This window comes from Equus quagga, chromosome 6, assembly GCF_021613505.1.
Source record: "Equus quagga isolate Etosha38 chromosome 6, UCLA_HA_Equagga_1.0, whole genome shotgun sequence".
NCBI lineage: Eukaryota > Metazoa > Chordata > Mammalia > Perissodactyla > Equidae > Equus > Equus quagga.
The window spans coordinates 84,368,192-84,385,917 of NC_060272.1; positions in this window are offsets into that span (position 1 = coordinate 84,368,192).

Below are 17,726 nucleotides of genomic sequence, written 5' to 3' on the forward strand. Positions count from 1 at the left end.
TTCCGAGTGTAGGAAACAAAGCTTCCTTTCCCTCTTCAGGACTCGCTAGTTTCTGGCAGAGGTATTTCACTTTCCCGCTGGCTCAGACTCCGCCTCGCCTCCAGCCCTGGTCTTGCTGATTCTCCTCACCAAGTCCATGGCACCCTTTCTCCAGGGTCTCTTCCCTCCCTCTCTCCATTCCAGGGGCCTCTGAGCTGCCCACCCTGTACGCCTGGACTGGCACCTGCCTCTCCTTCAGGCATCTCACCTGTTCAAGGTATCTGACCTTTTCACCGGACCCACCTGCCAGTCCTTCCTGCTCAGGAGTTCAAAGAAACACTGACCTCTTCCCCAGGACATAAGCCCTTCCCAATCCGGCCATAACCTGCCTCCCTAATGTTAGCTCCCTGGGGACAGATAAGCTGACTGTCTCTTTGAAAGCCGCCGTGGACACCCTCTGCCGCGCCTCTGGCTGTGGAGTTCCCTCTCTTGGTCCCAGTCCCCACTGACTTGATCACCCTTGCGGCCAATTCAAATCAGCTCTCCTCATTGAAGTCTTCCCGCTCTCCAGGGCCTTGTCCGTCCCTTGACCAATGCTGGCCATATGTATTCTCCAGGGCTCTGCTGCCAATTCCCCATGGCCTTGAGAGGTTGACGATCTAGTCCGTGGAAGGTCTTCTCTGCAGCCCAGTTGTGAATTCCCCGAGGCCGGTTTCTGGTCAGACTTCTGTAGCTTCCAGCAGTGCCTTCAACCCCGGCCTCCCTTGTAGCAGATAAGGATGTGGGTGCAGAGAAGATAAGATGCTTGCTGAAGACCCCACAGCCTGGTAAGAGCGGAGAGGCACCTCCTGGCACCCTTCCTGTACCTCGCAAGGCCTGAAATGAGCCATCCTCAGGCCCCGCGCTAGTGATCAGAACCCCTGGAAATCTGGTCACACCCACTTCCCAGCCTTGGCTTCCCTGGGAAGATAAAGGCAGAAATCAGGCTGGGCCAGTCGCCTTTGCCCACCAGCCACACCCAGGTGAAAGCTGTCAGTTTTGTTATTTAAATGTGCAGGGCCCCCCTCCCTGCTCCTGGCACACTCTTGTTTATGAGGCTCCCCCTTTAGCCTTTCCAGTAGCTGCCGAGCTGAGCCGAGCGGGACAGCGGCCCCTCTGCAACCACAGTGGTTGCTGAATCGTCTCTTTTGTGCCAGGCCCACAAGCACTCTGGGGTCTGCAGTTGCCTCAGACTGGCAGCTGTCAGTTTAAATGCAGCCTGGCCATCCTCACTTCCTTTTAGCAGAAAAAAAAAAATCCCAACTCAAACTAATGGAGCTTGTAAAAGCTCACTTTTTAAACAACTCTGTCTGTGCATTTCAACCCCAAATTGGGATTTGAGATTCCAAAGTGCACGGGACACTTTAGGGAGTTCTAGCTTTGGAATTTCCTTTTCACTCCCAAGCAGAGTTAAGGAAAAAGATCTGATACCCAGGAAGGCTGAAAAGGTCCAGGGCTGTTGTCATTGTCTGCGGCCTGGATCGGGACTACAGACGCGGCACTTCAATAGGCCCCCCATCCCCTCCCCCCCCAAAAACAGCCATTTGGACATCCTGTAACCTGAAACGCATACTTTCAAGCAGTTGAGAGGGGTGCAAATGACAGTCAGCTACACAAATAATTTGCCCCCAAAATGTTTATCAGCTCCCTGCCATGGCCATTTCCATTTATAGCTTATAAACGGTTATTAACTGGCTCCTTCCCATCTGATAACCCGCCCAGAACAGGTGGCGAGAGAGGAGGGTGATTACAGGGCCTCCCTGGGAGGTGCTGTGTGCTTGCCTGTGGGTGGTCTTCCTGCCTGAGTCCAGTGCCCACAGGAGAAGACATTGCAGAAAGCCTCCAATTTAGGAGATAACAGTGTGTGTTGTCTGTTTGTGTAAAGTGCTGTCCAAGTACAGCTGGCTCTGCTTTCTGGCCAGCAAACACTGCCAGGAGGGGTGAAGGTTCAGCATCGTCAGCCCCCAGACACAGTCCCTTCCCCCTCTAGTCCTGGGCAAACAGTCCTCCGTGCTCATGTTCCGTGGATTTCTTAGCAGGTTGGATTTGAACTGAAAATGTCGCTCTGGCTGAGGCGGTGTGCACACTCCTGCTGGGGCGCGTGAGCCGGAGGGGTGCCCCCGTCGGAGGGAGGGAGTGCTATTAGTGCTTTGGCTCTCTGTCATTTTGTCCTTTGCTAAGAAAAGCTGTGCAAGTCCCCACAACTTTCTTTTCTCAAAAACACTTCCTGGAGCGACAGACCAGAGAGTCATCAAGCCTGGTCCGCTTGGCGTTTCTCAAGCAGAGACAGCAGGAAGGGTAGACAGACCGCAGCTTCTCAGCCCCGATGCTGTTGACATTTTGGGTTAGATACGTCTCTGTCGTGGGGGCTGTCCTGTGCACTCTAGGATGCTTAACAGCATCCTGGACCTTCATCTATGAGATGCCAGCAGCAACCTCACCTCTGTTGCGACAAAGAAAAATGGCTCCAGATCTTGCCTGGGGGCTAACTCATCCCCATGAAGACACACCGTGTTCAAGCCTGTGAGAACCATAACCTAACTGAGGAGCCGTACCTGAACCACCTTCTGAGGGTAGGAGAGAGGCCACAGCGCTAGAGCAGTGCGCTGGATCAGTGTCAAATAGACCCTCAATAAAGATCTATTAATCAACCAACAAAATTCTGATGAGGTTGTTTCTTTGGGGAAAAATGGTAAGCAGTGAATAAACCAAAAGCTAGACGATTCTTGATACTAAAATTAAAAAAAAAAAAACCTGATTTCATGCTCCAAAATTTAAAAAGAGACTACGGTGATGATGATGTGATTACTTAAAATAATAGAGACTAATATTTTTGAGGATTTCCTATGAGATAGGCACTGTGCTAAAATATGCATTATTTTCTTTAATCCCAGCCACTGTATGAGGTAGGTCCTGTTATCATGCCCATTTTACAGATGAAGGATCTCAGCTGGGTCCAAGAAGACTGTGTCCCAAAGTACTTTCCAGAATGTTCTCTGACTAGAAATCATTTCCCATTCCCTGAATCTAGAAATGAGTTGAAGAGTTGGAATGTGTTTGGATAATAGGCATTACGGAATAAGCTTTTGAAAGTCTTGAACTCAGAAGAGTAATAACAATACAGCTGGCTTCAGTGATTGCTTGGTAGGAGGCAGGCCTCGTGATAAGCGTGTGGCAAAGATTCTTGAACCCTCAGCATCGTCCTTTCACAGGACCCCTTTTGCAACCGAGGAAACCAGAAGTTAAGGGTCTTGCTGGCGGTCCCATAGCAGAACTGGAGTTCAACTCAGCCCTTCTGACTCCAGAGCCCAAGATCCAGATGCTTCTGCTCCGGTAACGTCTGCCACCACGTGGCAAAATGCTGACTGAGTGCCTTAGGTGACAGGCTGGTGGGGCTGCCCATCTCAGCCCGAGATGACCCGTGGTCTCTCTGACTCCTCCTGAGCCTCACTTAGGGGCCCCACGCCCTCCCCCTACAGTTCCCATGGCTGTCTCCTTCTTTGTCCCCATTGCCCTCCGTTTCCTACTCCCTTTTCTGTTTCAGGACTTGCCTCACCAGAGAGGGCAGTAGGGAGTTAACACCTTTGCCCAGATATTCACTGGGCCCCCATAGTAGTGACTGGAATTCTCCTGTGGGGGCAGCTGACGTAGCCCATGTGTGAGCAGCACACATCTTCCTAGAAGGGGCCTGGGAAGACCATTCCCTCATTAGAGGCCTGACCAACCTCCGTGGGCCTGGCCCTTTGGGACCTCGACTTTCATCCCACAGGCTGGCTGACAGGCCTGGTCTCCCTCTAAATGCCCTCCTGATCACGCAGGAGCCCACACCTCTGCTTGAATTCTGCGACTCTGAGGGTCCTGCGACCTTCTTCAGGGGCCCTTGCACCTTCAGACAGTTCTAGATGTCAGGACATTCTTTCCCTCAGGTTGGTTGTACATCTGCCTCCCTGAAGCTCCACCACTGGTTCAAGTTTTCCTTTCAAAACGTTACTACTTTCCTCCTCAAGACAGCCTGTCACACAGGTGTGAGGAAGTAGGCCCAGAGCGAAATGCATGGGCTCTGGAACCTTACCTAAATTAAACAGCATCCCCACCTACCCACAGTGTGAAGTGGGACGAGCTCTTAAACCCCAGGAGAGTCGGTGTTCTTATCTGTAAGATGGCGACATACTGACAGAATTATTGTAAGAGTTATAAATAATGTGTGCAAATGCCCAACATGGTCATTCTCACCCAGTCTCTATTTGCAGCACGTCTGGGAATACTGCAATTCTCTCAGCATGCCCAAAGGATAAACAGGTGAGCAGCATTTTTTAAAAAGGGCCCAATTTGCAAAGGTGGAAAAGTTAACTTTTCCTAATACAGTCCTCCCTTGGCTGTCCACCCCATCATGTTGGCATCAGAGTAGAGCAGCTCACTGTCCTGACAGCACTGTTTTATATACTCATCCTCTTGGCACGTTCCAGTAAACACACCACCCTTCCTTAGCATGGCTTCACCCTACGCTCCATCCTGGAACTCACTCACTAGGTAGCCTCCTCTACCCTTCATTGCCCAACCCATCTAGCCTAACGTCTTGACCTGCAGACATTGTCATAACAGCACACACAGAGCCTCAGTCATAGATAGAACACATTTGTACACATTGATCAAAAAATTTGGCATGGGGGCCGACTCCACGGCCAAGTGGTGAAGTTTGTGCACTCTGCTTTGGCGGCCCAGGGTCTCGCTGGTTCGGATCCTGGGCATGGACATGGCACTGCTCATCAGGCCATGTTGAGGCGGCGTCCCACATGCCACAATTAGAAGGACTCACAACTGAAAAATGTACAATTATGTACTGGGAGGATTTGGGGGAGAAAAAGCAGAAAAAAAAAAAAAAGATTGGCACCATTTGTTAGCTCAGGTGCCAAACTTTAAAAAAAAACAAAAAAACCTTGGCGTGGTTTTCCACAGTGTGATGGTAGAGAAAGCGCCTGTCTGTGGGAGGTACCCCAAATGGCAATTATTACTATTATGAATACCTTTAGAGACTGTTTTCAGGTTTTTCTTCTTTAAAAGCACCTGAGTCTTTAAACTGCTCCTCGTTGACCTGCTCTTCGAGTCCTCACATGGTGACCACCAACCCCCCTAGGCTTGAGTGTGCACTGGCCAGCAACTCCTAAGATTTCATCCACCATGAGACAAACATATACCCAGTGCCCATATGTGCCCTGGAAACACAAAAAGGAGTCAAACCCAGCTCCTTCCTGAAACAAATTGCACTTGCCTCAGCTCCTCTGTGGACTGTGAGATTGTAGCCCAGAATTCCCTAAAAGGGCTGGTTTCTAAGTCCGGGTTCGCACGTAAACAGCCTTGAATTCAACATGTCTCTAAAAGGCACATATGGGCCTTACAGCCTTTGAGGGTGTAAGGCTAGACTGTGGGATTTAGCAGGTTGTGTGACCTTGGGCACGTCATTTAACTTCTCGAGTCTCGTGTCTGTGTCCCAAATGGGCAATAACGCTTACCCTGCCCACTTGAAAGTGTTGGTGGAGAAACCAAATAATATAACTGAAAGCATTTGCAAATTAAAAAAATCACATAAATAAATTTTTCTTTGTAAAATGAAAGGCTTGAAATAGACTCTCCCTTAGGTCCTGTTCAGCTGTAACTCGCTAGGTTTGCAGGGTGGCTGGGTGCTGTGCGCGAAGCTGAGGCGTGCAGGGACACGATGGGCGCACTGGCAGCTGCAGTAACTACCAAGCCTTGGAGATTTTCCCCAACGCGGAGAAATGATAAGCTGTAGCTCTCAGGGGTAGGGCGACGGGTGTGGTCCCGCCCAAGCGCACAAGGGGATGGATTGTTGGAGAGAAGTTAAAACAGCCGTAAAACCCACCGAAGGGCTGGGCGCTTTTTGTTGTCACCACGTGCTGGCATTCTAAACAATGCCAGGGATAAAACATTGCTCCTCAGGAAACACGCACCTGCGGGTCTTTCTAAACTCTGGCTGCGATTACTGTAGAGCTTTGATAATATAGACGAAAGCTTCAAATCCGCACATTTCAGCCCTTATCCTTTAATAACACCGTGCTGCACACGAGGTTATTGTGGGGCCGTCCCGCTGACACAGGTGACCTCCACCACATGCAGGCTCAGCTCGGGGCTCTCGTTTCCCGATGCTGTGCTGGAGTCCCCCGGGCTTGCTCTGAGGGCAGGTGGCGGGTGCAGCCCTGGGGTCCTCCACGTTCCTGTGTGTCAGCAGCAGACTGGAAATGAACAGCGACAGTGCAGTGATTGTAAAGGTGAAGAATCAGAACTTGATTACTTTAATTCCATTACACAGGGTGTTCATTTGGGGGTTTTGTGTTTAAAATTTAAAACCCGGGCGCAAACGTCGAGGAGTAACATCTTTTCATGAAGTGATTACGTGTAGATTTTACTTCATACCTGAAATATTTTACTGAAGATGAATCATAGCTGTAAATTGAAAGGTACAGTTCTTTTTAAATTGTTTTAGAACTAAAGAAAAATTAAGAAAACCTTGATTATGAATGATTATTACTGAAAATAACATTAGTGTGCAGAGGACAGTATTAAAAAATTGATTTTGGCGCCAGCCCCGGTGGCCTAGTGGTTAAGTTCCACACACTCCACTTCAGTGGCCCGGGTTCAGTTCCTGGGCGCAGACCTACACCACTTGGGCCACGCAGGGGCGGCAACCCACATACAAAATAGAGGAAGACAGGCACAGATGTTAGCTCAGGGATAATCTTCCTCAGCAAAAAAAATTTGATCCTGCTCCGGGAGTCAAATACACCACCCATGACGAGAAACGTGTTTACTTCTCTCCATCGCCATGACTGATCAAACCTGGAAGGACAGGTCACGGGAAGTGGCCAGTCTTTTCCTTTAGGTCACAAACAGGGCTGAAGCCCAATGTGGAGTAAATTGGCTGAACTGAACATTTACGTGCTATTTCTACTGAGACATACAGCAGTGGGTGTACTCATTGCCAATCAAAGACAGCAGAAGAACGGAAGCTATTCACCCATTCATTCGTTCATGCATTCATTCGTTTGACAAATCTTCATGGAGTGCCTTCTACTACACATCAGACACTTTTCCGGAAGTCGGGGGCATAAAATCTCTAGCTTTGTGGAACTTTCATTCTAGTTTTCGGGGAAGGGTGCAGGGAATCAGACAAAAACAAACAAGTAAATACACAGTAGGTCATGAGGTGGTGAGTGCCACGAGATCAGCAGAGCAGAGCCGGGGAGAGGGTGCGCCCGGGCGGGAGTTGGTGTGCTTGTTTAAATACAGTGGCTGGGGAGGGCCTCACCTTAAAAAGGTGACACTTGAGCAGAGGCCCCAAGTCGCGGAGAGAGGGGTACATGCAGATGCTTAGGAAGAGGGAACCCAGAAGGCCAGCCTGCTCTGTAGGAGCCTTCTCAGCTGCCTGAGAATGGAGGAGGCCACGTGGGCGGACAGGAGCGACAGGAAGGGAAGAGGCACGGAAGGGTTCTGGAGGAGGAGCAGGCTCTGGTGGCCCTGGGCCGGTGGAGGTCTTCTCCTAAGAAGCTAAGTTGATGAGAAGCACCAGGAAGTCTGGTTGCCGCGGAAGGACATGGTCTGGCCCCTTTTCCGGGGGTTGATCCGTTGTTGTGTGACTAGATCATGGGAGGTAGGCAGTCCTGGGGGCCACATCTGGTCCTCCACCTGGCCTTGTACAGCCTGAGAGATAAGAACATTTTTTATATTTTTAAATGGTTGAAAAAAGTCAAAAAAGAGTAATATTTTGTGGCATGTGAAAATTATGTGACATTCAAATTTCGGTATCTGTTTGCTTGTATATTATCTGTGGCTGTTTACATGCTACAAGGCCTAAAATATTTACTATCTGGCCCTTTACAGAAAAAGTTTGCAATGCCTGGATTTGAGCACAGAGGGCGGAGGGCGGAAGAGGGAGGCAGCAGCAGGCTCCTGCAGTAATCCAGGTAGAGACGATGCTAGCTTGGTCCAGAAGAGGCGCTGAGGAGAAGAGGTGGGACTCCAGATATAACTGATGGTAGAGGCCATAGGATCCAGTGGTATTCCACCGGATAGCGGAGCATGTGAGGGAAAGAAGGCGTCAAGGCTGGCACCCAGGAAGGAACTGTGCCATGAGCACGGGCTGCTCTTTCCTGAGATAGGGAAGCTCCGGGAGGAGCAGGCACTCTGTGCAGGAGGAGACAAGAGTTCACTGAGGTCATGTCACAGTCCTGTCTTGGTAGTGACCGTTGGGTGTTCTTTTTCATCTTCACCTAATTCAACCCTGTTAGCTGCAAGGATTTAAAATAAATGACTAGCTATAATTATGAGGTCTTCCTGCTCACTGACATGGAATTTAAAGTCACCTGTATGTTAGATAGACCAACAGACTCAGGAGAACCTAAGGGACACCAGGTGGTTTCAATGATAAAATAAGTACAACCACCATCACACAACATTTCCTTAGGCCGGGTTCCCCCAGAAGCTGACTTTGAGACACAGACTGATGTACAAGTTCATTTGGGAGTTAATCTCAGGAGCCACAGGTAGTAGTGGGGAGCAAGGCAGAGAAGAGAGGGACGCCCACAGCCAGCAGGTCACCGTTCCTGGCAGCAGGGGTCTAATCCAGCTGGGATCTCTGGGAGCCCGTACAACAGCCTCCAGCTTGTCCCCCTGGTGGGTGAGGAAGCCGAGGTGATTATCCTCCAGCTCCACTCTGTCGTTGGCTGAGGGTGACTTGAGGGACGGTTAACTCCCCGGACATTCAGCCCGTGCCACGTGCGAGCTCAGCATGTCCCGCAGCTGAGAAGGCCTCAGGCAGAGCCCGCGGTGCCATTAGAGAAAGCTGAGTGAGGAGGGGATGGGAACCACCAGTGAGACGCCAAAAGCATCAGATTGAATGTGATAGTTGCAGTAATGCAAAAGGCCGCAATGAGCATCCCCCTGGGATCCCTAGAGCCTGTGGGAAGGTTTGGTTCGTCCAACAAGGGTCTGCTTCAACAGACAAGGAGCTTTCTAACACCAGAGAGAGCTTTGGAAGACCCGAGGAACTGTGGCCATTGTGGGCCTTCATAGATTCAATTTAAGATCCTTTTGTAACCAGAGCTAAAACATTCTTGAGCAATGTACTTCCTAAATTGCTACAAGCATTTTCAATTATATAGCTTCAACATCTATTTTGTTAGAAACTACATGTATTTTCTTTTCATCACTAATGAAAAGAGAAAACATCACTTCATTTACTATGGACAATGGCAACATCTTCTAGGATATTGACCAAAAGCTAGAATGACTACCATTTGTGCTAATTTGTAATAAAAGCATTAAAATGCAGCCCAGTGGATAAAGCTGAACTGTCATGAAATGATAAGAGGATTTTGCGGGCAAAAAATACATATAGATATAGGAGCGATTTCATGGATAAGAAGCCTGACTTTTGACTTTAATTTGTAGATATCTGAAAGATTGAACAAATTCCATGAACTCATACTTCCTTATCTTTCTAGAAATTATTCAGATCCCCTTACAGTTAGATGGAAGGGAAATGACAATCAAGCTGTCCACATAGAGGGATGAGCAAATAAACGCGAACCCCGGAATCATGTTAGTTATTAGGAAACACACACACTCACTCACTCACACACACACACACACACACACAAGTTCATTTGCAGACCTGTAATATTGCGACTTATAGTAAGAAATATATATTTGGTCTTCATCCCGTTCCAGCCTCACAATTCCTGAAATTGCTTCAGAGCAATAAAGGTGAAAGGAGTGTCCAGTTATTCCTAGAGCCCCTTTCAGCCATACCTGAGTTCCTGGCAATGAGGTGACCTTTGGAAAGCCCCTGGGTAACCTGGGGATGGGGGCTGGTTGCCCAGGGAACCAACAGTGATTGAGGTTGGGAACTTTCAGTCCCACTCCCATCTCCGGGGAGGGGAAAGGGGCTGGAGATTGAGTTCAAGCACCAATGGACAGTGATTTAATCAGTAATGCCTATGTAATGAAGCCTCCATAAAACCCCAAAAGTTTGGAGGGCTTCCAGGTTGGTGAACACGTGGAGATTCCGGGAGAGTGGCGCCCCCAGAGAGGGCATGGAAGCTCTGTGCCCCTTCCCATGTACCTTGCCCTGTGCATCTCTTCCAGCTGGCTGTTCTGAGTTATATCCTCTTATAATAAACTGGTGATCTAGTTAGTAAATATTTTCCTGAGTTCTGTGAGCCGCTCCAGCAAATTAATCAACCCAAGGAGAGGTCAGGGGAACCTCCGATCTACAGGTGGTCGGTCAGAAGCACAACTGACAACCTGGCGTTGGGATTGACGTCTGAACTGGGCGAGGGGGCGGTCTCGTGGCACTGAGCTCTTCACCTGTGGGATCTGACGCTATCTCCAGGTGGACAGTGTCAGAACTGAGCTAAATTGTAGGACACCCAGCCGGTGCTGCAGGATTGCTTGGAGTGTGTGTGTGGGGGGCACATATTTGGAGTACAGAAGTCTCCAGAGTGTCCTGTGCAGTGGAGAGGAAACAGTAGAGGTTTCCTTTATAAGAACAGAATGGCTTCAAATGCCAAGCAAGTTGCTGGAAACCTCCCAGTTTCTTCATGACAAACGGCTCTTCATGACGCTGTGAGTGGCTCAAACCTTCTCTCTTAAGTCATCTGGGTCTTTTAAAGACTTCTGTTTTTCTCTACCAGTTAGGAGTGTATAAAACATGCAGTGATTTAAAGAAACAAAACTCCCAGGTCCACAAAATTACTGCGCTTGTCGCTAAGGTGGCATCCACAGTGCAGGCGGCGATTAGGACACAGTCAGAGCAAATTTCAGGCACTCGCGTTCAAAGGCCTTCCTTGTCACTCTGCCGAAGCCGACAGACAGCTGGAAGGGAAATGGGCTTCCCCACACACAGCGTCGTCTGCAGGTGGGTGCGGCCACCATCTTTTGTGAGGGGTGCCAACCAAGCCCTGCACTCTGAGCCCTAACTAGAAACTCAGTGTCCACACACACACACATTTGATCAAAAGAGATTGTCAGCTCAAAGAATGTATAACTAATTTGGAAACATTTTTCCTTTAAAAGATTACTTTTTCAAAAAATTTTGGTCAAAACACCTCGTATGTGAAACGATGTCAGCTCCTTATTAATTTAGAGGCAGTGCTGTCTTGTGGGAGGAGGCCTTTAGACTAGGCTTCAGCTAACGTCCCTCGCTCACCCTGAAAGTGTGGAAGCTGGCCATCCCACCTGCCAGGAGTGGCTGGAAACCCAAGGCCCCCTGCTCTCCAGACCCCTCCCCTGCGAGTGGCCAAGGTTGTGTGGGAAAAGGAGGTCAGTGCAGTGAAAGGCCCTAGAGGGGCCGAGCCGGCGCGAGAGGCCTGTCCAGAGCTCATGCCAGTCAGAGCCCAGAAGAGTCCTCAGGTCGCTTTGCTCCCATCAGGAGTGTTTCTTTGGGGTGGACTGCCAATACTTAGGCACAGTGAAGGGGCTTCAGTCGGAGTGGAGGATGCAGAGGTGGGCAGCTGCTGGCCATGGGCCAGGGCAGGAATTCTCTGCGCCAGTGCCTCCCTGGGAAGGACACACGGAGCAGAGACATGAGGCCACAGTAGACTGTCCAGCAGAAGATGTGGGATATGCGGAGGGGAGGAGACGCCCATGCTGGTCAGATGGGTCCTGGGGGCCAGGGCTGACAGCCCTGGAGGAGGCCCTCGGAGCGCTCGGGCAGAGGCAGTGGCAGCAGCTGTAACGGACAAGGTGATTGCGCTGCCACCTTCTTGGCCTCTAGGGCCTCACAAGAAAAGAGGCTGCAACGATTCTCCTCTGGGAACCTGTTCTTACATCTTCCTCCGTCCAAGCCAGCACCTAATGCACTGAAGCAGGACAGACTTTGCCGTCATCTGTCTCACCAGCCGTAAGCCGCTGCTTTCCCCAGGCCACCCCTTCCACAAGAGCAAGACCAGCCGTCAAAGGGATGACGCCTTCGTGAGGCTGCGCATTGTTCTTGCAATACTTAGTGGCTTTCCAGACTCCTGTGAATTGTCTGTTTACAATTTTTGCCCATTTCCCTGGTGAAGTGTTTCTCTTTTTCATATTGATTCGTAAGAGCTTTTTTATAAGTCTGTGAGAAGATCTGTCATAACTGTGGCAAATATTCTTTTAGCTTTTCATTTCTAAAAATTTCTGTGGCATTTTATGACACGCAGAATTTGATATTTTTATGATGTGATAGCCAGGTCTTTAGTTTTACTATTCCTTCCTTCGCTTTTGTGACTAGATGCACATCCCCCTGTACTTTTCTAGCTCATCTTAGGTCTTTGCTTTACACACTTAACTCTTCAAACCATCTGGAAGGTGTTTTTGATGTGAGGTAGGAAATTTAACAGTTTTTTCCCAAATAGTTAGCCAGAAATGTCAGCTGTCAATTACTGAATAATCCTTCCTTACTGATTTGTTAACATGGTGAAGAATCTTATTCCCAAAAAACCTCCATGAGTTTTTTGTTGAAGTGAGAAGACTGCTCTATTTCCAAGGGATTGTCATGCGCTTTTGTCCACAAGGAGCAAAGGATGATTAGGAAATGCAGAAATTCTAGATACTCTAGCCATCCTGGAAGGGTCTAGGATAGAGGCAAGTGGAAACAGAAGTCCTAGCAGCCAATGACGTGGTAGGTTGTGTCCAGGATGGAGGGGAGCAGAGCTTCTGGAGAAGAGAGTGGGGAAGCAATGAGGAAGTGCGGATGAGAGGACAGAGAGAGACCTGGTAGCTACCGTGAGTACTGAACTTTGGGAAGAGGAAATATCTCTAGAGATCTTTGGGGAAGTTTTCCAAAGATGAATTTTCTTAAGAAAATCTACAGGAAAATTTCTACCATTCTTCAAAGTGTATTATACTGAATGTGTTTTCTTTGAATGTGACCCCAAAACAGGACTACCTGGGATATGTTTCTGGGTTTCATTTGGAATGGTGCCTCACTTGTAAATACACTATTGATATATTCTTTTACTTAGGATGTCTTACTAAATTCTTAAATACACTAGAATCTCTTTCTGAGGTTTATATTCTGTTCTGTCCTTGTACTAGTTCCTGCTTGAAACAGCACATGAATTCTCATGATCTTTAACTTTCCCTAGTCCAACCCATGAGGGGACTATGTCAATTGCGAATGACGAATCTAGATTGTAGTAGAAGCGAGCCCCCAGCAAAACGCTGCATGAAAACACAGTTGGGAAGGTAGCTTTTTGCCAGGTAAGAGCAGAGGAGAACTTTTTCTTCCTTGCTGCCACATTGGTCTGAGAACAATAGATGCTGCTGGGGACAGAGGACGCCTGGCTGCCCGAACCAGTTAGGCCTCGCAGTGAGCATATCTGATTGGGGTAGGAAGAAGGCTGATGTGAGTAGGGGCAGAATACTGAACACGGGAGAGCAAAAGGCTACTCTCCAGGACAGCAAGACAGACAGAAGGTCTCAGGGATATCATCTGGGACTGAACTTTGGGAAATGAAAGGAAAAAGTTGTATCTTTCTATTACCATCACTTTAACGCCCAAAGCATGACCCTAAGTATATTATGGACTCAGAAGAAATTCTGATTCTTATTCTGATCTGGAGTTACCTATTATTCTTTTTATTTTAGACTCTTTTCTTTTGCACAGGACTTTTATTAGGCAATCTTTAAAAATATTCAGACTCAAAGTCAGAATTTAAAATTTGAGTTTAAGAGAAAGTATTAAAGTGGTAAATGGAAAAAAAATTCATCTCAATAAAAGTCTGACAAGCATTCTTTTCATGCTAATGTGTATCAAACGCATCATCTGTTTTTTGGCCATACGTTATTTCACTGTAAACATACTCAATGGTTTACAAGCATGTACTCTAATTACTAGCAGTTGTTTTTTTTCCTAACTTTTTCCTATTACAAACAAAGCTGGATTGAACATTTTTCTTTATAAGTTGAATCATATCAATCAAATGCTGTAAAACTATTGTTGGCTCCCTGTTGCCCTTGGGATAATCTGTCCTCTTAAAACTGGCCCATGAAGCCCACGACAAGGCAACCCTCGTTGACTTAGAGCCCTCTCGCCAGCCAGCTCCGTGCCCCAGCCCCTCCACACTCAGATCAAACTCCCCTCCTTTGTAAAACCTCTGCCACCTTTTCCCAGCTCAAGTGACATTTCCTTGCTCTGAGAAACTGCAGCATTTTATTCCCACATCTATGAAAACAAGCGCCACATCGTGTCGTAATTACTTTTCAGGACAGCTCTCTCTTGCCCTGGAGCGGGGCTTCTGAGGCTAGGAGGGTGTCTCCTCTCCTGCCGTCCACCCCGCCTGGAGCCTGGCACCTGGTCCAGGGCCCGAGACGGAACACAGTTGCTCAGTAAGTGTGTGTTGAGAGGGTGTGCAGTTATTTGATGGAATTTTGGCAAATCACTGATCTTTTTAACTTAAGCTGACATTCTCTCTTGGGCTTGAAATGATAGGATTTCATGCCCCTTTTTAAAAGTCAGTAGACTATTATCCCAAAGTGAGCAGAACAGAAAAGGTTGTAACACTCCTCTGGGTTGTTCCCTGGCCTGGAGTCCCAGTAGCAGTCCTCTCACAGCTGCCTACTGGAGTGGGGCAAAGCCGTCTCAAGACGCCCCAGCCGTGGTTGGGTGACTCAGGCTGAAGGCACAAGAGAGTGTGTTGGAAGGAAAAGGAAAGAAGAAAAGGCTTTCTGTGAGGTCAGCCCCAAGGCCACCTCTGCAACAGTTTCCCAGACAGCAGAATCTACAATCTGCTTTAGAACCGACCACAGCGGTCATCTAGGTAGCACCTTTTCTGAGGCTGGGATTCTTGGATGGGGGCCGCAGTGCTGGTGTGTGGTCAGGAAAGAAAAGCACTTTGGGGCATAGAGTTGGGAATGGAATTGTTTCTGAGAAAGTGGAAACACGAAGATAGACAAGGACCCTGCAGTCCAGCAGGGCACCTGGACATCGCTTCGTGAGGACGAGCCTTCACGGCAAAACCTTGGCTGTGAATTGAAGACCTTGCCCTTCAAGCACCTTAGCTCAGTGGCTTCAGGACTTTGCAGTGATCCACAAGAAATATGTCTTCCGCCACAAGCCGACACAAACAGGCGGAACTAAAACAAAGTTCTCATAACTATTTCATACGTGCAACATAGTCTGATATTTTCAATTCTATTCTATTTCATTGTTGTTTTAAATGCTGGTCGTGACCCATGGTATTGATTTTAGGACCTGCAGTGTGAAGGCCACTGCCCAAGGACAACTGAAGAAAGAACAGGATCTTAATTTCATGAGACTAGGAGAGGAGTGTTCAAGTGCCAAATGTGAGATCATTAGCCAAGAGGACTGTTGCGAGTGCCATCGCTGTCAATCTTTAGTAGGTGATGAAGGCTTGGAGTGCTCAGTTGTCAGAAAAACATAAGCCATAACCTAAGTATTAATTGTGTGTGTTGGGAAAAGAGGAAGAGCGGGAGAGGAAGCGGGAGAGGGGGAGGGGCCGGGGAGGGGGCGGGAGAGGGCCCAAGGAGGCCTGTGCTTGGCAAGAGGGAGGACCATTTCAGAAGTTTGTGCCTTTGCCCTCGGGCTGTCATGAGCGGTGTGCCTGAAGCATCAGGAGAAAGACAGAAAAGACACAGCAGAGTGTCAAAAGAGTCTTTCCGAAAGATTACTTATACTCAGCTTTTTATCAGCCACACAAAATCAGTCTGCAAATTGAATTAATCTGGAGATCGAAGCTCATTCTGGTCCAGAGAAGTGAGAGGATTGTAGATAAGAGCTAAGCGGACAGCATGAACTTCTTAATAACACAAAGTTCACAAATATTTTTTCTCCTACTCTTGGGAAAGTAGAAGGAAATAATTTAGAGGCACATGCCAGGACCTTCAACCTCCCTGCCTCCCACCAACTTCTAGAACAACTAAACATCAAGCATCCCGTAGTGGTTTCCTCTTTGTGTGAACATGCACGAGAGATGGGAAAGAGATATACTGGAGGCCAGTACATTTTTAACTCCCTGGGAGGTATTTTTTATCTAAACATGCCTTCATTTGGGCCTTAAAAGATGAAATAATGAAGCAACTTTCCCTGAGTGCCATATCTTATTCTATCATCAACTTTTTATAGACTTGAGCACTACATCAATTAACACCTTTTAACTCAGGACAAACGCGTCCTCCGGGAATAGCTCTGTCCTAAAGGAAATGCAGATATGAGAAGGGCCAGCGTTGCGCTGTGGTTCCAAATTTAAGCACTATCCTCTATCCAAAACAGCAACGACAGAATTTGCTGTGGGTACAGAATATGCCTCTCCCAAAGGCAGATGTGCAAAAAAATCTTATTTTCTTACATAAAACTTCATTTCTGTTTGAAGCCCCCATTCCACCACATGATAGAAGCTTAACCTTAGTCAATTCAAGATAAATTTCCTTCAGCATTTTCCCTCTTCCCATTTCTCTCCTGGGTTGCACCTTACGTTCTGGAGGACTTATGTTTGATTCCTGGCTGGCTGTGATCATGTCCTGCCATCTTGTGAGATGTTGGCAACCCGCCTGCCTCTGGCTGGGCAGGCCACGCTGCCATTTCTGCTGCATGCCCTCAGCTGAATGGCGAGTCTCTAGCAGGTCTGTTGGGGCCTACTTTCTCAGCAGCAAATACCTTTTTGGTATTATGGGAATATTCAACTACTCTACTGAAGTAGAAATTCTCCTGAGATCCCACGAAAACATACTTGAAGCTCCAGGATGTGGTGCTCCAACAGTCTGATTTCCTTTTACTTGAAATGATGTGAAATGTAATAAGCTGGGAATGTGCTACTTTCTTGGGTACCAAGTCAGTGAAGTGACCTCGGGACAACAAGTGCCTTAGGATGAGGGCAGTTAGTGGGCTCCACCAGCCCTGTGCCCTGGAAGACTCGACAGAATCTTCCCTCGGGCCTCTGCCCTCTGGTTCCAGTGTGGGCCAGCCAGAGAGAGGCATTGGCAGTAGATCAGAGGGCAGGAGGGGAGGGAGGGGGAGGTGTTGATCCTCCCGGCTCCCTTCCGTCTGAGTCACACGTGGGCAGAGGCTACATTCCTTTCCTGAGAGCCAGTGGCTCTCAGGTGGTCATCTCCTACAGACCCAGCCACAGTGATGGCTACTGCTGTCTCTGGGCTCCAGCGACCACTCCCTACACTGCCCTTAAGGCCTAGAGACGGTCATGGCTCTCCAATGTTGCTGGTCCCAAGGTACGTCACCATCCCTTGTTGGCTTCCTTTCATCCTGACCACCTATGGCTTTGTACATAGTTCCTTCACTGAACCCTCTTGGCTTACCCTCCTTGCCTGTACCATCCGTTTTCTTCTGGGACCTGACCAAATTCATTAGTTTTACAGATATTAACTGACAAGAGGACTCTACTGCCTCTAATTATAGAATACCGGTTCTTGGATCTGGAATGGGTCAGGTTATGATGTGGAACAGGGAGATGGTTCACACCCAATGGGGTTCTCCCCACACACCCATCCTGGGGACTGCCATGTTTGTAGCCCCTTCACAGGGGACCCCCTGCCCTCAGCCCCTGTTGAAAAGGCAGTCCTGTGTGGCTGTTTCTCTGCCCATGTGTCTCTGCTTTGCATCCTACTCTCTTGTCCCCATCTGTCTCCCCAAAGCTGGCTCAGGGTCTCATATCTGGGGCAAGGACAATAAGTTCATAGGTTGGCCA